The 19,166-nt window shown below is 48.4% G+C and overlaps 1 protein-coding gene across 2 annotated transcripts in view; it reads right to left on the bottom strand.

Moving 5' to 3' along the window:
* KLHL18 (kelch like family member 18) overlaps positions 1–19,166 on the bottom strand; it is a 202,368-nt gene that overhangs the window by 30,338 nt on the left and 152,864 nt on the right. The gene's annotated exons all lie outside the window — the stretch shown is intronic.

Here is a 19,166-nt window from a genome sequence, read left to right as displayed (position 1 = left end):
GTTTTAACCTAGTACACACTAGAACTAAGAATACTCTATTCAATATGTCATCACTTGCAGTGCTTTTATGAATATCGTGTTGTATATAAAGTTTTTAGGGCACTTAATACCCTGTTTCTTACTGAACAACAAGACATAAAATAAGGAAAAAGAACATATTGAGATGGATAACTAACTAGCGCTCGCATTCCGAACTGTAAAATACGAACAAATATGAGAGGTTGAACAACTTCAGTGTTTGGATTTGTGCCCTAAATTTCAATTAACTTTGGCATGAAACTGTGATACATGTATGGCCATTAGGTCACATATTCAACAGACGTTTAGACTTTGGCACACAGGCTCGCTTGTCTCATTCTAGTTTCTCTATTTATTTATTTATTTATTTAATTTGTATAGCGCGTTATAACCACCGGGGTCTCTAAGCGCTGTTTGTCCAGATTACGTAGTGGGGTTCGGTATTTACTTGATCTTAATGAGCAGGGCAAGTCAAATTTTATTCGCTACGACTTTGGTAGTTCCAATTCTTATCACAGTGTTGTTGGGTCTTAAATTGCTAAATAGTTTAAGCAGGTTAAACTTTACCAAAAACATTTGCAACTGCTTAATAATTTACTTAAGCAACTTAGAACTTGAAATTTGTTTAAAGTTAAATAGGCTCCATTTTGAACGCAATACAGAACACATTTTAGTACGCTACTGCTCCACAGGCATTCATTTCAGATCTCCAATACTTAAAACTGGAATAAACGTATTCATACATTTGTTAAAGTCCTAAGGGTTTAGGACTCAGGCATAATGTTTGCCAAAAGACTTTCAATATTCTAAAGATCCTAAATAAAATTCTTAGAGAATAAAATATTTGAGCAATTAAACATATTTTGAAAAAATAGAAGTTAGTGGCATTTAATTAACAACTCCAACTTAAAAAAAAAAAAGTAATCCTAACTATTTACAAACGTTGGACTTTATAAGATTGTTTAAGTAACTGCAACCTAAACACTAATTCCAATTTTAATACTTTTGAAAACTAGGCGCCCTACTTTTAATTTGCTTCAAATGTTTTAGGAACACCCGAAGGGATTTTGCTTACCCATTAGCATTACATGATTATAGTTAGTGTAAAACAGCCTAGCACATTATCTGTGGCCAAGTACCACGGATCCAACGATCAACCGCTCCATGAACACTTATTACTGGAGCTAGGACCAAGTCCTTTTTCAAAACATATAGTCAGGCAAGTCGCCCACAGGACGGTAATTTAGGAGCATTGATGATGTATAAGAGAGACGAAGAATAACAGTAAGTGTTCCAACAAATAGTCAAATGAAATTGCCATAAACTTCCCACTGCGGCACATTTGTTTTAGATAGGCAGTGAGGTCATTTTCTAATTGAACAAGCATTTACAATGCAATGGTCTCGGCATTATTAAAGGTAGAGCTATTGGCATTGCTCATGATTTTTTTTTTTTTTTTTAAATCCTAAATAAATGGCATTGTCATTTACAATGCCAATAGCTTAATCACTCGCAAATGCATGACCTATTGCATTTACACCCACACAGAGCCACCCAACAAAGCCACCCACATACATACAGAGCCACCCACACAGCGCACACAGACAGAGCCACGCACACAGACAGAGCCACGCACACACACAGACAGAGCCACGCACACACACAGACAGAGCCACGCACACACGACTGTGGTAGGATGGCGCAGTGGTGCTGTGGAAGGATGGCGCAGTGGTGCTGTGGAAGGATGACGCAGTGGTGCTGTGGAAGGATGACGCAGTGGTGCTGTGGAAGGATGACGCAGTGGTGCTGTGGAAGGATGACGCAGTGGTGCTGTGGAAGGATGGCGCAGTGGTGCTGTGGAAGGATGGCGCGGTGGTGCTGTGGAAGGATGGCGCGGTGGTGCTGTGGAAGGATGGCGCGGTGGTGCTATAGAAGGATGGGGGAGTGGTGCTGTGGAAGCATGGGGGAGTGGTGCTGTGGAAGCATGGGGGAGTGGTGCTGTAGAAGGATGGCGCAATGGTGCTGTAGAAGGATGGCGCGGTGGTGCTGTAGAAGGATGGCGCGGTGGTGCTGTAGAAGGATGGCGCGGTGGTGCTGTAGAAGGATGGCGCGGTGGTGCTGTAGAAGGATGGCGCGGTGGTGCTGTAGAAGGATGGCGCGGTGGTGCTGTAGAAGGATGGCGCGGTGGTGCTGTAGAAGGATGGCGCGGTGGTGCTGTAGAAGGATGGCGCAGTGGTGCTGTAGAAGGATGGCGCGGTGGTGCTGTAGAAGGATGGCGCGGTGGTGCTGTAGAAGGAGGGCGCGGTGGTGCTGTAGAAGGAGGGCGCGGTGGTGCTGTAAAAGGAGGGCGCGGTGGTGCTGTAGAAGGAGGGCACGGTGGTGCTGTAGAAGGATGGCACGGTGGTGCTGTAGAAGGATGGCACGGTGGTGCTGTAGAAGGATGGCGCAGTGGTGCTGTAGAAGGATGGCGCAGTGGCGCTGTAGAAGGATGGCGCAGTGGCGCTGTAGAAGGGAGGCGCAGTGGCGCTGTAGAAGGATGGCGCAGTGGCGCAGTGGAAGGATGGCGCAGTGGTGCTGTGGAAGGATGGCGCTGTGGAAGGATGGCGCTGTGCGAGGATGGTGCAGTGGTGCTGTTGAAGGATGGAGCAGTGGTGCTGTGAAAAGATGGCGCAGTGGTGCTGTGAAAGGATGGCGCAGTGGTGCTGTGGAAGGATGGCGCAGTGGTGCTGTGGAAGGATGGCGCAGTGGTGCTGTGGAAGGATGGCGCAGTGGTGCTGTGGAAGGATGGCGCAGTGGTGCTGTGGAAGGATGGCGCAGTGGTGCTGTGAAAGGATGGCGCAGTGGTGCTGTGAAAGGATGGCGCAGTGGTGCTGTGGAAGGATGGCGCAGTGGTGCTGTGGAAGGATGGCGCAGTGGTGCTGTGGAAGGATGGCGCAGTGGTGCTGTGGAAGGATGGCGCAGTGGTGCTGTGGAAGGATGGCGCAGTGGTGCTGTGGAAGGATGGCGCAGTGGTGCTGTGGAAGGATGGCGCAGTGGTGCTGTGGAAGCATGGCGCAGTGGTGCTGTGGAAGCATGGCGCAGTGGTGATGGCGCAGTGGTGCTGTGGAAGGATGGCGCAGTGGTGCTGTGGAAGGATGGCGCAGTGGTGCTGTGAAAGGATGGTGCAGTGGTGCTGTGAAAGGATGGCGCAGTGGTGCTGTGAAAGGATGGCGCAGTGGTGCTGTGAAAGGATGGCGCAGTGGTGCTGTGAAAGGATGGCGCAGTGGTGCTGTGAAAGGATGGCGCAGTGGTGCTGTGAAAGGATGGCGCAGTGGTGCTGTGAAAGGATGGCGCAGTGGTGCTGTGAAAGGATGGCGCAGTGGTGCTGTGGAAGGAGGGCGCAGTGGTGCTGTGGAAGGATGGCGCAGTGGTGCTGTGGAAGGATGGCGCAGTGGTGCTGTGGAAGGATGGCGCAGTGGTGCTGTGGAAGGATGGTGCAGTGGTGCTGTGGAAGGATGGTGCAGTGGTGTTGTGGAAGGATGGTGCAGTGGTGCTGTGGTGGGAGCTACACTAGAAGATTATTCCCATGTGCTCATTCATTAGCAACAACACAACTATATGTCAGTACTTCAAAAGCTAAGCAGCATGCACCTGTATCTGCAAAGGGACGGCGCTCCACTCCCCGATTATAGAACACCTTTGGCTCCGGGTGCCTCAGAAACATAGGTCCGAGCCTCGGAGTGTTCTGAGAGGTGGAATATATATATATAACCCTGCCTCCTGGTGCCCCCAACAGCTGAATATGCCCCCGTGTTTCCTGGTGTCCTGTGCGGGATGGGGATGAGGGGTGGCTCCACTTATCTCTCGCTTCTTAGTTCACTTGCATGGTGGAAGGGGGCGCTGCTGCAGCGCTGCTCTGTCCCCACGGTTCCTAGAGCCCTGGGAGGGGAGAGGCTTCAAGGCACAGGGGGCGCACCTGGCTCCGCTACCTCCGCGCTCCTTAGTTCTCTTGGAAGGGCTGGGCATGGGGTGGAAGGAAGTGGGGGATAGTACATATTGAGACCCGGGGAGAAGGGGGCTGCAGGTACGTCGGCTCGCTGTTGAAAGCCCTGCTCACAGCCCTTACTCAACCGCACCAGTCAAGTGTCCAATTTGGTAAGCCGCAATCGCTCCCGGGTGCAGATGGAGAACAGTGCATCACAGGAGCTCCAACGTCTGTGCACGGATCCATGCAAGGCCGCCTCATTCACAGGAGACACGGAGGGCAGCGCACTCTACCTCGGACCGCCACTACGCCGTGGCCCAAATCGTGAATCCGAGCCTGTGAGATCCCTATAGCCCGCAGGGAAGCTCTGCTGCATTCTGGGGCAGCGTGTGACTTTCTCTCTGCAGCAGTGACTGGGGCAGGCGGGTGTCAGCAGGAGTGCTACAGGACGAGGCCCCGGGCACTACGGACTCAATAGCGAGTGAACAAATTAAACAAGCATTTACACTTCAAAAGAAAGCAAAGCGTCGTATGCCAGTTCCATATTTCAAGTCACGATCCTGGAACTGCTGAAGGGCAGAAGTGCACTGATAGAAGCAGGGTCATTGATGTGCCTGAGAGGACGACTTCAGCTGAACATGCCCCCGTGTTTCCTGGTGTCCTGGGGGGATGAGGGGTGGCTCCGCTTATCTCTCGCTTCCGAACTAGGAGGGGGGGGGCGGGCGCTGCTGCATGGCAGCGTTTACTAATTAAGAGGCCGGGAGTGTAACGAAATGCGCGAGCGCCTATACAGTAGCCAAACAAAAGGGAATATAGAACATGAGAAGCAGAAGGGGAAACGGGATTAAACTAGAATTACCGGCACTGCAGAGTTTTGGGAAAGCCTGTCAAAGTGGCAAATCCCGCTGGGGCGTAGTCGGGTGCCATAATGCGATCAAAGAAAATGGCTACCGTGCTGTCCTGTTATCGAGTATACTCGGCGAGAGGTCTGGAGAGAAGCACTTCCGGGTCGCAGCGGGCAGCGCGGCGGCCCCTTCAGGTCACTGCAGGCGGTGGTCAGAGCGCTTCACAATAGGAGCAGAAATGATCCATTAGACGAGTGAACACGTTAAGTTACATTAGGCGAAAGTGACAATTGTGAGCAAACAAAATACAAGAGGTAGCAAAGGGTACATTACAGGAGAAATAGACTGGGACCTCGGCGAGAGGGAGGGTCTAACGCCCATCACTAGAAAAGGGGCGGGGCTTAAAAAAGAGAGAAACACCCCCGAATCGCGTTAAGACAAGGCCTGAACTGAGTGACGCCCCTCTCCTCCAATGGCTGGCCAGCATTTACGAGGCCAGCCAATGGAGAAGAGGGGCGTGTTCTAGCCCCCATACTAGACAACATAAAATCTCGGACTCCGCCCACTGCGTGGGACGCTAGTCCGAGACCTAAAAACAGTAAAATATGTATCAATATCTTTAGTATGGTAAAATGTGTGAGAACTGGAACTCCACTGCAAACCTCAAGAGCTTAAGAACAAAACATTTACAATGTTTAAACTAAAGGTAACTTAAAAAAAATATATATATTGCCAACATATTTGATCCAGTTAACTATCAATTTTAGCTCTTTCTCAAACTTGCTCACAAATCAAAACATTGCTATTTCATGACCAAAATGGTAGTAATCCTTTCTACCATAATTTGTCAGCACCTGGATAAAACAATGAAGATTGGCGAAAAAGTCTCAAATTTAAAACCAAAATGTTTTCTAGGAAGAACAAACATGTGGGCATACATTTTAAAACAGAGACCATGTAAGTGTTACTTATCCTGTAAGAATCTGTTTGCGGCATGTAGTGCTGTAGATTCCCATGCTGTGGATATTCCTGCCATCTAGTGTTGGGCACGGAAGTGTGCAGGTTATTTTTCTACAAAAAAGTATTACGAATCACAAGGCACTGTGACTCCTCCTCTTGCAGGTAATGAGCAGGTCCATCTGCTCATTTACCTGAGGGTGAGGATGGAATGCGAAGCAAAGTGAAGTATAGAGATATGCCCATGCTAAAGAGGAAAAAAAGATAGCAAAGTACACTACAAACAGCCACAGGTGTCGGCGAGGAGGGTGGGTTTATGTGAATCTACAGCACTACATGCCCGAATTTTATGACGTCAGGAGCCAGACCATAAGGTTGAGGGGCCCAGGATCTTGGTGCCTGATTTCTCCATGGTTATGAGTGAAAAGGCAATGTCTTTTGGGGAGCCTCTCACGCGGAACCAGAGAGAGCTCAAGCAGAGCTGTGAACCATGGTTGACGAGCCCATGTGGACGGCAACAGGCTAAGCAAGAGTGATGTCTGCTGAAGCCTCCGCACCATAAACGGAAGGAGAGGGAGAGGCAAAAAAGCGTAGGCAAATATCCTAGACCAGTTCATCCATAGTGAATTGCCATGGGCTGTAGGTGTGGGAACCTGAAGGCGAAGTGTGGGTACCTGGTAATTTCTGCGGTTGTGACCAGGTGTATTTCAAGAAAGTCCCACCTGCAGAAGTAGCGGAGGAAGACTTGCGGGTGGAGTTCCCACTTGTGGACTTCTTGTCACATCATGCTGAGGAGGTTAGCCAAGTTGTTGTCCATCCTTGGAAGGTACTTGGTTAGCAAATTAATTTTGTGGCTGACAGCCCATCTCCAAATGCTATGCGATACATGAATAAGTTGTGGCATGAGTGTGAATGCCTGTTTTTGCAGGTAATACTTTGCTGACATTTTGTCTCTGCGGACAAGGACAATCCTGCCTACCAGGCGAGTTAGGAAAGACTTCAACGCTAGAAAGGTGACTTCAAGTTCCAAGTAGTTGATATGGAGACCCTGTTGTGTGGGCTCCCATCGGCCTGGATAGTCCAATTCTGAAGATGGCCCCCATTCCATACGGGAGGCAGTCCTCTGCAGAACAGATTCAAGGAGAGGCTTCACCATCACTACAGAGAGCAACAAGTGTGGTGGCCGATCAACACTAGATCATCCTAATGACCCTTCGCCTGAGACCACTGTTGTGCTAGGCAGTCCTGCAACTTACGCATGTGTAACCTGGCATGGGGTACTATGGCAATACAGGAGGCCATCATTCCTAGGAGGCGGAGGACTGTTCTGACTGGGACTTGATGTCGCTGGAAAAGAGGGAGTAGTGTTTGAAAAGACTGAACCCGAGCACCGTTTGGATAGACCATGTCTACCTCCGAGTCGAGAATGGCCCTCACGTAGGGCTGGATTTAGAGGGGTTGGAGGTGGGATTTTGTGGCGTTGATGGTAAACCCTAACCTGTGAAGCTATCTATTGTGACTTATGTGTGCTCGCGACACAGTTGGCGGATGGCACTACTGATCAGCCAGTTATCTAGATAAGGAAAGATGCGGACGCCCTGCCTGTGCAGGTTTGCAGCTACCACCTCAAGGCACTTAGTGAACACCCGAAGGGTAGTAGTAACCCTGAAGGGTATTGAATACTTTGAAATGGTAGTGCTTTCCACTGACCACAAACCTCAGAAACCAACAATGGGCTGAATATATTGGTATGTAATGCCATATCTACTTAGTAAAGCACAACAAATCACGCCCAAAGGTTTATCTCAGCGTACACATAACTCACATCTAGCATCTAAAGCAGCCAGGCTTTCAACATTTTTTTTTATTTGGCAGAATTGGAGCATCAATGGAGATAAAATGGGAGTGGATTCCATGCCATGGGGGCAGTGTAAGAGAACTCTCTGCCAACGAATCTCTAATGGACGAATGTGAGGAAAGGTCAGAAGCGCCTTGTTGATAAATCTTAGCATACGAGTAGGACAAAGATAGCATAATTTGTCTTTCAGAAGCAAAGGAGCTTTACCCTTCAAAGCTTTGCGGATGAGACAGCAGATTTTGAACACAACGCACTTTCTGACCCGATCCAGTTATGGGCTCTGAGGATGGGTGTAGAGGGAGAGCCTGTTGGGAGGTTCCAAACTAGGCATGCAGCTGTATTTTACACCACCTGTATTTTGGACAGGATGGTATCATTCAGTACCATAATTAAAGCATTGCTATAGTCAAGACGGCTGATTACCAGAGCCTGGACCAACATTTTCCTAGCCGATGAGGGAAGCCAGGGAAAAACCTTCCTTAATAGCAGCATGGTAGCAAAGCATGTCCCTCTTATAGTGGCTTTTCATAGACAACTCCTGATCTATTGTAATATCCAGATTTTTTGCAGATTGACTTGAGCAGGCGGCTAACCCCAATTCAGGAGGCCACCAGTCTGGGGACCAGAGGTGTTGAGCTTTGCCTAACAGTAGAATTTCAGTCTTTTCGCTGTTCAACTGAAGACAGTTCTCTGACATCTAGGCCACAATATTCCTCATACAAAATTAAAACTGGTGCTTAGCACCATCAATGTCTTGTACCAGGGAGATGATCAACTGGGTATTCTGGGAATAAGCATCCTTCAGGTCGAGGGTGGTCATGAAGTCGCCCTACTGGTGAAACGGAATACCATCCTGGAGAGTGACCATACGAATGTGCTTCGACAGGATGTATTCATTTAGTGATCTGGGGTCCAGAATAGGTCTGAGGGACCCATCCTTTTGGGTTATTAAGAAGGGGACAGAGTCTATAGCCCCTTTGATAATGAGTGTTTGGACCGCTTCCTTGAGAAGTTGTAGGTGTTCTGTAGAGTGTGTTTGCGAGGTGGAACATTGGGAGGTGTGGATGTGAGCTCAGACCTATAACCATGTTGGATAATATCTAATGCCCCTCAAGAGAATGTTCAGCAGGTGCTGCTGAACTTTCGGTTTGAAGCCGGAGCCAGGTGTGTCTACGCAACAGGACGTTAGAATTCACTCTCCTGGCAGCACTGTCTGCAGCATCTAGGGCACTGTAAATGGTAGTGTTAGATATCTGTTTGCCCTCTGAGACTATCTCATGTCCCCTCTTCCTGTGTTTCTCTGGGAGGTACTGGCGGAGCTTCTCCATTTCTTCCCCGTGGGCAAGGTCATAGCGCAAGAGAAGGCCGATGGAAATGGCAATGCGCCACTGGTTGGCGGATTGTGCAGCTACCCTTTTGCCTGCAGCATCTATGCACTTGTTCTCTTTTTCCGAGGGTGGGTCATCCCCATTGGCCCATTGACAAGTATTAGTGACCACAAGGGAGTCGGGCGGGAGCTGGCTGTGAATATAAAAAGGGTATGTAGGGGAAGCTTTATATTTTTTTTATCTACTCTGCGCGTTATGACCCGGGCCCAGACGGAGTATTTAAAGATGTCAGGCATGTGTCTCAACATGCCCTTAGCATGGGAAGGTATTGAGTAGAGGTGTGAGTGGAGAAGAAGGTTCCAAAGAGGAAGTCATCCTCTAAGGGCTCGGTATGAAGGTCCACCTTGTGGAATAGGGTTGCACTACCAACCGGGCTCCTGGGTAGATGTAGAATCGTCCAGAGGAGAGGGAATGGCTGCGCACAGGACAGGATCTGTGTCCCCAGGAGGGTCTGTATAGTAGGTGTCCCACAGGTCATCCTGTGGAGGAATGTCATATGTATCATCCCCTCCCCCATGCCTGCCAGTGTCAGAGTTAGGAGACCCTGGTCTTTGACGATGGGTGGTCCCTTAGAGAAGCAGGTGGGGAAGGTGAAACTGAGGAACAGGGTGAGGGGATGCTTAAGAGTGGGGTAAAGGGCTGGCCACCTTATCCTCCGCCTTTGTGCTGCTTTGCTGGAACCGGAACGTCCAAAGCTTCCTCAAAGGACAGGTGACACTTGGGAGCTGGAGCAGTAGTAGACGCCGGAGAGAGGGCAAAGATCCGGGCAGGACGGGGATGAATGATCAGATGTTTCTACCTTGCATAGATCTCCTCTTTCAGCTTGGGGAGGATCGATTCAACAGTGCTGGTGTCATACTGACTGGTCGATGCTAAAGGTCTCTGCTCTGAGGGGGTTTTTGGTTTCAGCGCAGAGTCTCTGCAGCAGATGTAGTCGGCGCAGGTGGTCAGCTCAGAGCCGGAAGCTAACAGTGGCTTTGAGGGTTTCTTCGGCGCGTAGGCAGAGCTGGGCAGAGCGCCCAAAGTAGCTGGTCAATAGCGACTATAGCCCGAAGGCAGTTACGGTCTGAAAGCCTGAGTGGCTGTGTACCCTTTGGTGGCGGGCTGCTCGACTTGAGAGTGATGTCTAAGGGGAAGGGGTGCCGTACTCACAGACTGCTGGGCTGGTATAAGATCTTTGATTACCAGCTCAGAGCCGCACCAGGAGAAAGTTTCTTCATTTGCAGCTGATGGTTGTGGAAGATTTTCCCCCTTGAAATCCTTGTGACCGAAGAGGCCTGGGTTGTCACCGCCACTCCTGCATGACATCTCGAGTTGGCGAGCTCAACAATCACAGAGAGTCGTCATGGAAAGTAACGAGTGGCAAGCATCGCCGGTGGCCTTGTTATACTCATGCTAGAGGCACAAATTACAGACCTGCGCCTTGAAGATATTTTGCATGGCAGCAAGGACAGTATCTGAATGGTGTCCATTCCATCACCGCTGATGCATGGTGGAGAGGCCCGGCCAAGACAGAGGGAGGCCCCAAAGGACAAGCCCATGTGGGGTCTCGGCAAATCTGAAACCCCGCTCGAGCAAAGTAGCAACTGTCAACTTGAGACGAAGAGTAAGGGAGGCGCGATCAAAGAATAATAGTGACTAAGGGTAAGAATCCGTTCAGACCAAAGAGAGAACCACAACAGTGTTGACCCAGTGCACTGAAGCACATGTCCGAACCAGACGGTGTAAAGAAAACAATCTAACAGAGCAAAAGACCAGGCATATTACCAGCAAGAGGTGGAGTCACACAGCCTCTTGACTTGAAAGACTTCTTTGCAGAAAAACAACGTGTACACATTTGGGCCAACACTAGATGGCAGGAGTATGCACAGCAGGTGTATCTACAGCCACATATGCCTCGAACAACAAATTATCTTAGGTCCCAACCAACACAAAACATCACAGAATACAAAGCTCACAAAATTACATAATTAATTCAAACTGAAGATACCAATCATTAATTAAATCCAATACTTTTGTAAGGTTACCCGTTACAGCTGTTTAATTTATACAACTATAAAAAACAATGCTGAATGATCACTAATTCTGGGCCATATATTAATGCACCTTAAAACATGGTTGTGCAGGTACGTACTTTTGCTTTGGAAAATTTGTTCTTGCTGGATGACAACATTATGAACATTTACCTTTTTACAATGATATCAAATGTTTACTGTTCTCACTGGGCAAGTGGAAAACAGGTTTCAACAGCACATCCTCCCATTAAAGCCCTTAAAGTTAAAACATCAATGCATTTTAAGCAATGATTTTGTTTATTCTTATTTGTGTTTATCCTGATGATCAACTAACGAGTTGGAAATTCACAGCGGAAAAACAAGAATCACAAATTGCGATGAATGCATCATTTACAAACCATCTAAAACAAATGTATTAAAAGGTAAACGTTTTTTTTTTTTAATTAACAGGATACAAAAAAGAAAATCAGTAAAATACATCTTACATTTAATTTATGTTTAAGATGTTAATTGGAGGGGGGAAGCCCTAAATACAGTACGCAATGGACATAAGGCACTCCAGCTCAATGACATTAACGCACAACTGAATCTCATATTGATTTGTTTCTCGATTACTCTAGAACACAAAGCTTGGTTTTCTCAATCTCCTGGCAGCAGGGAGTCAATCAATGTGCCAACCCGAGATTGAAAAACAGGAAGACTGCAACTGAGCAATACTGGAATGAGATAAGCTTCATATAATGATCAATCCCATGTCACAATATAGGGAAAATCAGTGTAACTCAAACACTCTTTCATTCAACCCACCATCAATAACTCTTTATTCGGCCTATAAAGGCCATAAAAGCACACAAACACACAAAAGTCAGGTCTATAGCTGTACATACAGATGTAGCGAAACACTCTTTCATTAAGGAATACCAGACTCAAGAACACTAGGAAACAAAGGATACATTTTTAAGATTTCTTTTTAAAATCAAAACCTACCCTGGTGCACAAAATAGGACATGCAACCAAAATAAAAACAAACAAAATGGTAGCTCCAACATTTGTTAAAGGGTAAACAGAAAAAACTCCAACATATTTAGTGTACGATTTTATAGAAATCCCACCATCATTCTTCTATGTATATCAATTAAACTAATTTTAGCATAAAAGAGAAAAGAAGGCCTAGCTTGAGTTTCAAACATGTTCGCACCCACATATCTGTCTGAACAATAAGGCTTATGGTAAATATAACATCAAAGCCTGCTGTTCTCGCCGGGAAAGTCCAGATGAGCTGATAAGCTCAGAAAGTGAAGGCTGAATGCTCGGTAGCCTTCAGTTACATATGTATCCTGGGAGGTTTATTTATTTATTTTTAAAGTTTTATATAGCGCGAACAAGATCTTTGCAGATATCAGAGCGCTTTACAGAAACAGTAGGTAGGATAAACAAGACTCTTAAATCAATATGAGATTCCGTAGACAGTGAGATGCAAAAATAGGGTATCAATCATACAAGAGTATACAGAGTAATAACAATCAAGAAACAATAATATGGAAGCAGTACAATGTCTAAACGGATAAGATTATAGCACCCCAGAGGGTGAGTAAACACAATGTTGAAAGCAAAGAAGTAGTCAGTAGTGGGTGCGTTGCAGGTTATTGAGGCACTCAAGTCCTAGTGTACAACCCAATAAACAAGTTGGAAATCAATAGTATAGCATCCGTGCAATGAATTAGATCCAGAAGCAGACAAAAAATGGACTGACATAGATAAGTATTCAGACAGCCGATAATGTGGGAGCCAAATACTGTCATTGTTCCAATATCAATAGTGTTCAGGTGTATTTAGCCATAAGGATGGCCTTCACCTCCTTCTTGAAGAGTATAGTGGACGGGATAAGCCTGGTTTCTGGTGGGAGTGCATTCCAGATCCTAGGTGCCATTCCAGAGAAGGAGCGTTTGTATGTTTTTTCCTTCCGGAATCTCCGTGGTTTCAGGAGGAGAGTGTTTGTGCTTCTGTTGGATCTTGAGCCTCCTGATATGGTCAGCTTATGAGAGAGGTAGTTGGGTGCCTTGTGGTGTACGGCCGAGTGTGTCATACAGGCAATTTTCAACTGAATTCTGGCTTCAATAGGCAGCCAGTTCAGGGTTTTTAAGTCAGGGGATATATGCGAGTGTTTTCTTGAGCCAGTGATGAGTCTCACGGCCGCGTTCAGGGAGGCTCTTAGGGGAGCCGTTGTTGTCAGGGGGAGCCCGCTGAGAGCCACAATTCCGTAGTCTATGCGAGGAATGACTAAGGCTTGTACCACAGTTTGGAAGTCCTTGGGTGGTAGGAAGGGTTTGAGTTTTCTCAGCGTGTTGATTTGGAAGTTGGCTCCTTTAGTTGCTATGCTAATATGCTGCTGCATGTCGAGATTGCATTCCAGTGTGATGCCAAGGGATTTCGCTGAGTCCACGATGGTGGGTTGGACATTGAGTGCGGTTAGATGATTGAGCCAGGTTTGGGTGATGGCCTTTTTCGCAGGAGGAGAGATCAGAAGGAACTCAGTTTTCAGAGCATTTAGTTTGAGGTGATTGTCGGCCAGCCAAGCTTGGGTGTTTCTTAGTGTGGCATTCAACAGTTTGATGTCTTCAGGGGATTGAAGCTTGAGGTAGAGCTGAGTGTCATCGGCGTACATATGGAAATGTACCTTAGAAGATTGAAGCAAGGTGGTGAGTGGTTCCATGACGAGGTTGAACAATGTGGGGGATAGGGAGGAACCTTGCGGGACGCCCAGTGTTACTGGTACAGGCGAGGACAGTGCGTTGTTGATCTTGAACCTCTGAGAACGGTTGTGCAGAAAGGACGTGAACCATTTGAGAACCGTCCCGGATATGCCCATTCTGGTATTTAGGAGCTCCAGTAGATTCTCGTGTTTGACCGTATCAAATGCTGAAGAGAGGTCAAGAAGGATGAGGAGGCAAGACTCATTGTGATCAAGGATTTGGAGGGCATCATCTATTATGTGTGTCATGGCCGTTTCCGTGCTATGCTTTGCTCTGAATCCGGATTGGTGAGAGTTGAGGAGGTCAAACTGCTCAATGTGTTTTGTCAGTTGGAGTTGTACGCATTTTTCTAACAGTTTTGCTAGAGTGGTGATATTGGTGATAGGACGATAGTTGTTTAGGTCGGCCGGGTCAGCTGTGGGTTTCTTGAGTATAGGCGTGACTTGCCCAATCTTGAGGGAGTCTGGGATGAGCCCTTGTTGCAGGGAACAGTTGATGATTTTAGTCCAGAGTGGGAGGAACAGGCGGGTGAGGACTTTAACAGCATTGGCAGGTAGGGGGTCTGTGTGATGATTGGCGGGTTTCAAGGTGACCAGCAGCTTGTGAATTGATTCTTCGGAATAGGTGTCGAAGGACGTCCATGAAGCGTTGTTTTTAGCATGAGTGTTAGTTATGCATATGGAGCCGGCGAATCGACTTACATCCTTGATGAGATCGCTTCTTATAGTGTTGTTCTTTTGCTTGAAGAAAGCAGAGAAGTCTTCGCAACTTGGGATAGCCTTTGTTAAGTTGTTGGGTTGTGGAGGTTGCGTTTTGGTTTGGGTTTTGACTAACTCGAACAGTTTTTTTGGTCGGTTTTTAGCTTGATCCAGCTGTTGGCTAAAGAATATTGATTTTGAGCGTTTGATTTTTCTGAAGTAAGCGTTTCTCTTATTCTTAAGCGTTCTAAGGTTCAGTGCTGAGGGGTCAGATCTCCACGCGCGCTCAGCTAAGCGCATCACACGTCTGTCTTCATTGAGTCTGCCATCGTACCATGGGTTCGAGTTCTTGGTGGAGACTCTCTTCAGTTGCAAGGGTGCGGCTTCGTTGATTATTGTAGACATGGAGTCTAGGTAGAGGTTGGTCAATGAATGCACATCAGAGACGTCCGTCGGGGGAAGAAGGAGACTGCCTGTGTGGGCAGGCAAGGACTTTGGGTTAAGGTTCTTCAGGTCCCTCTTCCAAATCTTGGTTTTGGCAGGTTGCGCCGGGTTAAGTTTGACCTTTTCGTTGATGAAGAAGGTGATGATGTGGTGGTCTGACCAGTCGCATGGTTCGATTGCGACTAGTTGGGTAGAGTCTTCTTTGGCGATGATAAGGTCAATGATAGAGCCTTTTTCATGTGTCGGACCGTTGCAGATTTGGGTGAGGTCAAGCGCGTCGAGGAAAGTCTTAAGGCTCTTCACCACAGTGTCTTTCTGGTCATTCCAGTGGAGGTTGAAGTCTCCCAGGTATATTTGATTGAGCTGTCGACCGGCGTTGGTGGATATCGTGTCCATTAGTTGTTGGGAGAAGATGAAGTTGTCACCGGGTGGGTGGTAAATAACATGAAGGGAGCACACAGGTTTGCCCTCACTAGTAATATCAAGGCAGATGAGTTCGCAGGAGGAGAGGGAGGGGGAGGGGCCTTCAGTGACAGCTAGGTTGCTCCTGTAGATGCAAGCGATTCCCCCGCCCGTCTTGCCATTCCTGTCGAGTCTAATAATGAGATAGTTGGGGGGGACTAGTATGTCCATTATAGGTGTGGATGTTTCAGTTAACCACGTTTCAGTCAGAATGGCTAGATCAATGCCCCTTGATAAGATGAGCTCCGCGATGCCAGAGGAGTGTCTCCGGGCCGATCTGCAGTTGAGCAGGAAACACTTTAGTCTAGGGGTGAGGAGGGTGGGAGAATGTTCTAAGGAGAGGGGGATATTTTTGAGATTACAGGGGACAGAACTTCTGTCGCTCAGTGTGGGTGGCCTGAGGGGATTTGTGAGAATCGTGGGTATGGGGAGGTGTGTTGTGGGTGAGCGTTTTGTGGGACCTGGGCCATAAGAGCAGAGTAGATTGTGTAAGTCTCGGCCCGAGAGGGTGTTTAGGGTGCGACGGGGACGGCCAGTGGCCATGCGATCAGGGATAGAGGGCCAGCGCGGGGAGAGCAGGGTGGAACGGTTTGAGGGGCGAATGGAGTCCTTGTTGGGCGGGGAAGTGTAGGGTAGTGGGTGCCTGGGGTGTGTGAGAAGAAGTTCTTTGATGGTGTGGAGCTCTTCCTTGACTTGTAGGAGGGTGGAGATGATCATGCCCAGTGTTGGATTGGGGATAGAATTGGAAGTGAGAGCAGTGGGTGAGTGTTTGAGTCTGGTAATGGGGTGGGAACTGGATCGAATGTGACGGGATGTGCGCGCGATGGAGCAGGGCTCTGCGGTCCGAGTAGGTGATGGGGTGTAGGTAATGGGGTGGGAACTGGATCGAATGTGACGGGATGTGCGCGCGATGGAGCAGGGCTCTGCGATCCGAGTAGGTGGGGTAGCGTTCGGAGGAAGAGAGAGTTTGTGAACAGGGGGCGGGGATGAGGACAGGGGGCGGTTGATAGCGTGAGTGATGGCGCTTGTGGAAGGCGGTGTGGGTGAGTTGGGGGATGAATGTAGACTGGAGAAGGAAGGAGTGACAATAGTGGGGTGAGGGCTAAGAATGGGAGGGGAAAAAGGATAAGGGGTTAGGTTGAGGGAGGTGGTGTGTTCCGTGAGTCTGGCCGATGGGGTGGGGTAGTGGGGAGTGAGAGTGGGGGGGGAGAGGGGGTGAGGGTTGGTCATGTCGCGGGACGCGGGAGGTATGCTCAAGGTGGTGGAGGTGGGTTCTGCGCGAGTTGTGTGAGGAGTGGGGTGGGGAGTAAGGAGGGTGGGGGTATTGGGGATGTGTGATGGGGGATGATAGTCACCAATGCATGAGGGGTGTGGGGAAGTGAGATCGGATGGGTGATCGATTACAGCAGCATCTGCGACGTTCGCAGAGGTTGTGTGGTGGGGGGTGAGGAGGGTGGGGATAACGGGAGTGAGCAAAGGGGGGTGATCTTCGCTAGTGCATGGAGGAATTTGGGGGATATGAGCGGGTGGTATGAAATGGGAAGTATGATCAGGAGGGTGACTGATTACCGCGGATTGGGGAGGGGAGAGCTGTGAAATGTTTCTCAGCTGTGATGGGGTGCGGTTGGTGTATATGGGGAGAGGTCTATGTCTGTGATTGAGAGGTGTGGGGCAGCTACAATAGGTCGTGGGTGATTAAGGTGCAGGGGGTAGAGGGGGAGAGATCTATGTCTGTGATTAAGGAGTGTGGGGTAGCTACAGAAGGTGGGTGGGTGATTAAGGTGCTGGGGGTAGCGGAGAGGTGCGTGTCGTTTTGGGGCTGAGCTATGTTAGCTGGGTTGTGATTGGAGGCTGTGCGGTTAGGGATGTGAGGACTGGGGGTGTTGTGAGTGGGGGTCCGTGGGTTGGAGAGGTGCTGTTTGAAGGTGGGGAACATGTTGTCTAGTAGTTCCAGGTTCCTGTCTGTGGATTGAATTAGGACAATCCCGTTATTGTAGATAGTGATGGTGGTTCTGCCTGGGAAGAGTTGAGATGGTGTGATGGAGAGTGTTGAGCCATGAGCGGATTTCCTGGTAGAGGAGACGGTGAGTAAGGTGCAGAACACTTTTCTCCATTGGACTCTTCGTATGGTGTGGAAGATGATGTCAATATTCATGGATCCATTCACCGGTGAGAAATAGGTGTCGACAAAGGGGGTTTCAGGGTGGGTCCTAAGGAAGTTATGTTTAAAGCGCTTAGCGGCTTTTTTGTTGGGTAATGGTGGGTAGATGATTTTATATGTATGTTTGCCGATGAGATCCATGTTGGGTAGAGGTAGGCGTAGGAGGGTGTACAATAATGATAACAGGAGCAAAAAACAAGTGCACACAACAAATTACATGTAACGATAGTGACAATGGTGAGCAGACTGAGTATATGAGGTAGCAGTCAGAATCAAAAATGAAATTAGTGACATTAGTGAGCAATCAGAGTACATGAGGTAGCAATCGGTGCGTCACAAAGAGAAAGTGAACTGGGTGCAGGTTATAAGGTGTACAAGATACAAGTAAAAATATAATATAGATAAAACATTGTCTAAACATTAACAGAGGCAAAAACACTGTCTCTAACACAAGAGGTAGTGGATACACATAGTATGAACCCAAATAAAGAGGTAGCAGACTGTGTGTTACACGTGAAAGTGAACAGAGCTAGAGCGCCAGTTACAAAAATGTCTAACATACCGGTAAAGGTATAATACTGCAAAAATGTCAAAAAGACAGGTAGAGGTATAATACTGCAGGAGAGAACAGACATTCTGTCACTAGTGAACATAATACAAGTAAAAATATAGTGTTGAGGTAGTGATGAGGTAGACCCTCTATCAAGGAAGTGGAGTAAACACAAGGGTGTAAACCCAAGCTAGCCACCCGAGAGAGAGACTGGGCAAAGATGGCCGCCCCATATGAGGAGAAGAGACAGTAGTCCTCTTTTTATTTTTGTGGCTTTGTGAGCAGGGAGGGCAGTTTCGTTTTCAAGCTAGCCCAGTTCCAGAGTTGCTGTGAGGGAGTCTTATCTTGAAGGGGCCTCGTGGGCATCTGAAGGCACAGGAGGTGATTTATTGCCTTTCTTTTTAGCACCCCGCCATTTTGAACAAAGGGTTTTGCAAAAGTACAAGCGATGGTCAAAAGAAATACCTTTTTTTTTTTTTGTCGTGAAGCCTGTGAGTTAGGGGGGGGGTTTGCAGGTTTCCTGGTGAATTAAACAGCGTCCCGAGCCCTCCACTGCCCTCAAGACTGTAGGAATCCTCTGATGTGGGGCGGGGGGTAATTGTGACTGTAGGAACCGGAGAGCTGCTCCCAAGGTCCCGGCGGCAGCCGGTGGGGGGGGACCGCAGGGTGTCACATCCCCAGAGGAGGAATCCCCGCTCTTGCCTGCAGGGCGCTCTGAGCCTTAGTGCTGCCACCCCTTCCGTCACACCTGACGGCGCTGTGTGTTTCCCTCTGGTCTCGCTGTTAGACTAGGGACTCCACTCTGGTGGTTCCCTGGGCAGCGTCTCCACCCTCCCTCTCACCTCCAGCTTCCGAGGGTACGATGTAGAGAGGGACAGGTTCAGCCGAGTGAGCCTCTCAGATAAGTGAGGCTCACCGCGGACCTGCAGCAGGATTCCGGACTTCACCGCTGTGCCAGTGGGGGTGCCTCCAGGCGTGCCAGGCGCCTCAGACTGCCAAAGCCTCCAGGCTATTGCAGGTAAAGATCTCCGACGCCGCTTTCCATGCAGGGGT

Source organism: Lissotriton helveticus, chromosome 10, assembly GCF_964261635.1.
Source record: "Lissotriton helveticus chromosome 10, aLisHel1.1, whole genome shotgun sequence".
NCBI lineage: Eukaryota > Metazoa > Chordata > Amphibia > Caudata > Salamandridae > Lissotriton > Lissotriton helveticus.
Note: the sequence above shows the minus strand (reverse complement) of the source record. Positions and strands in the feature narration are given on the sequence as shown.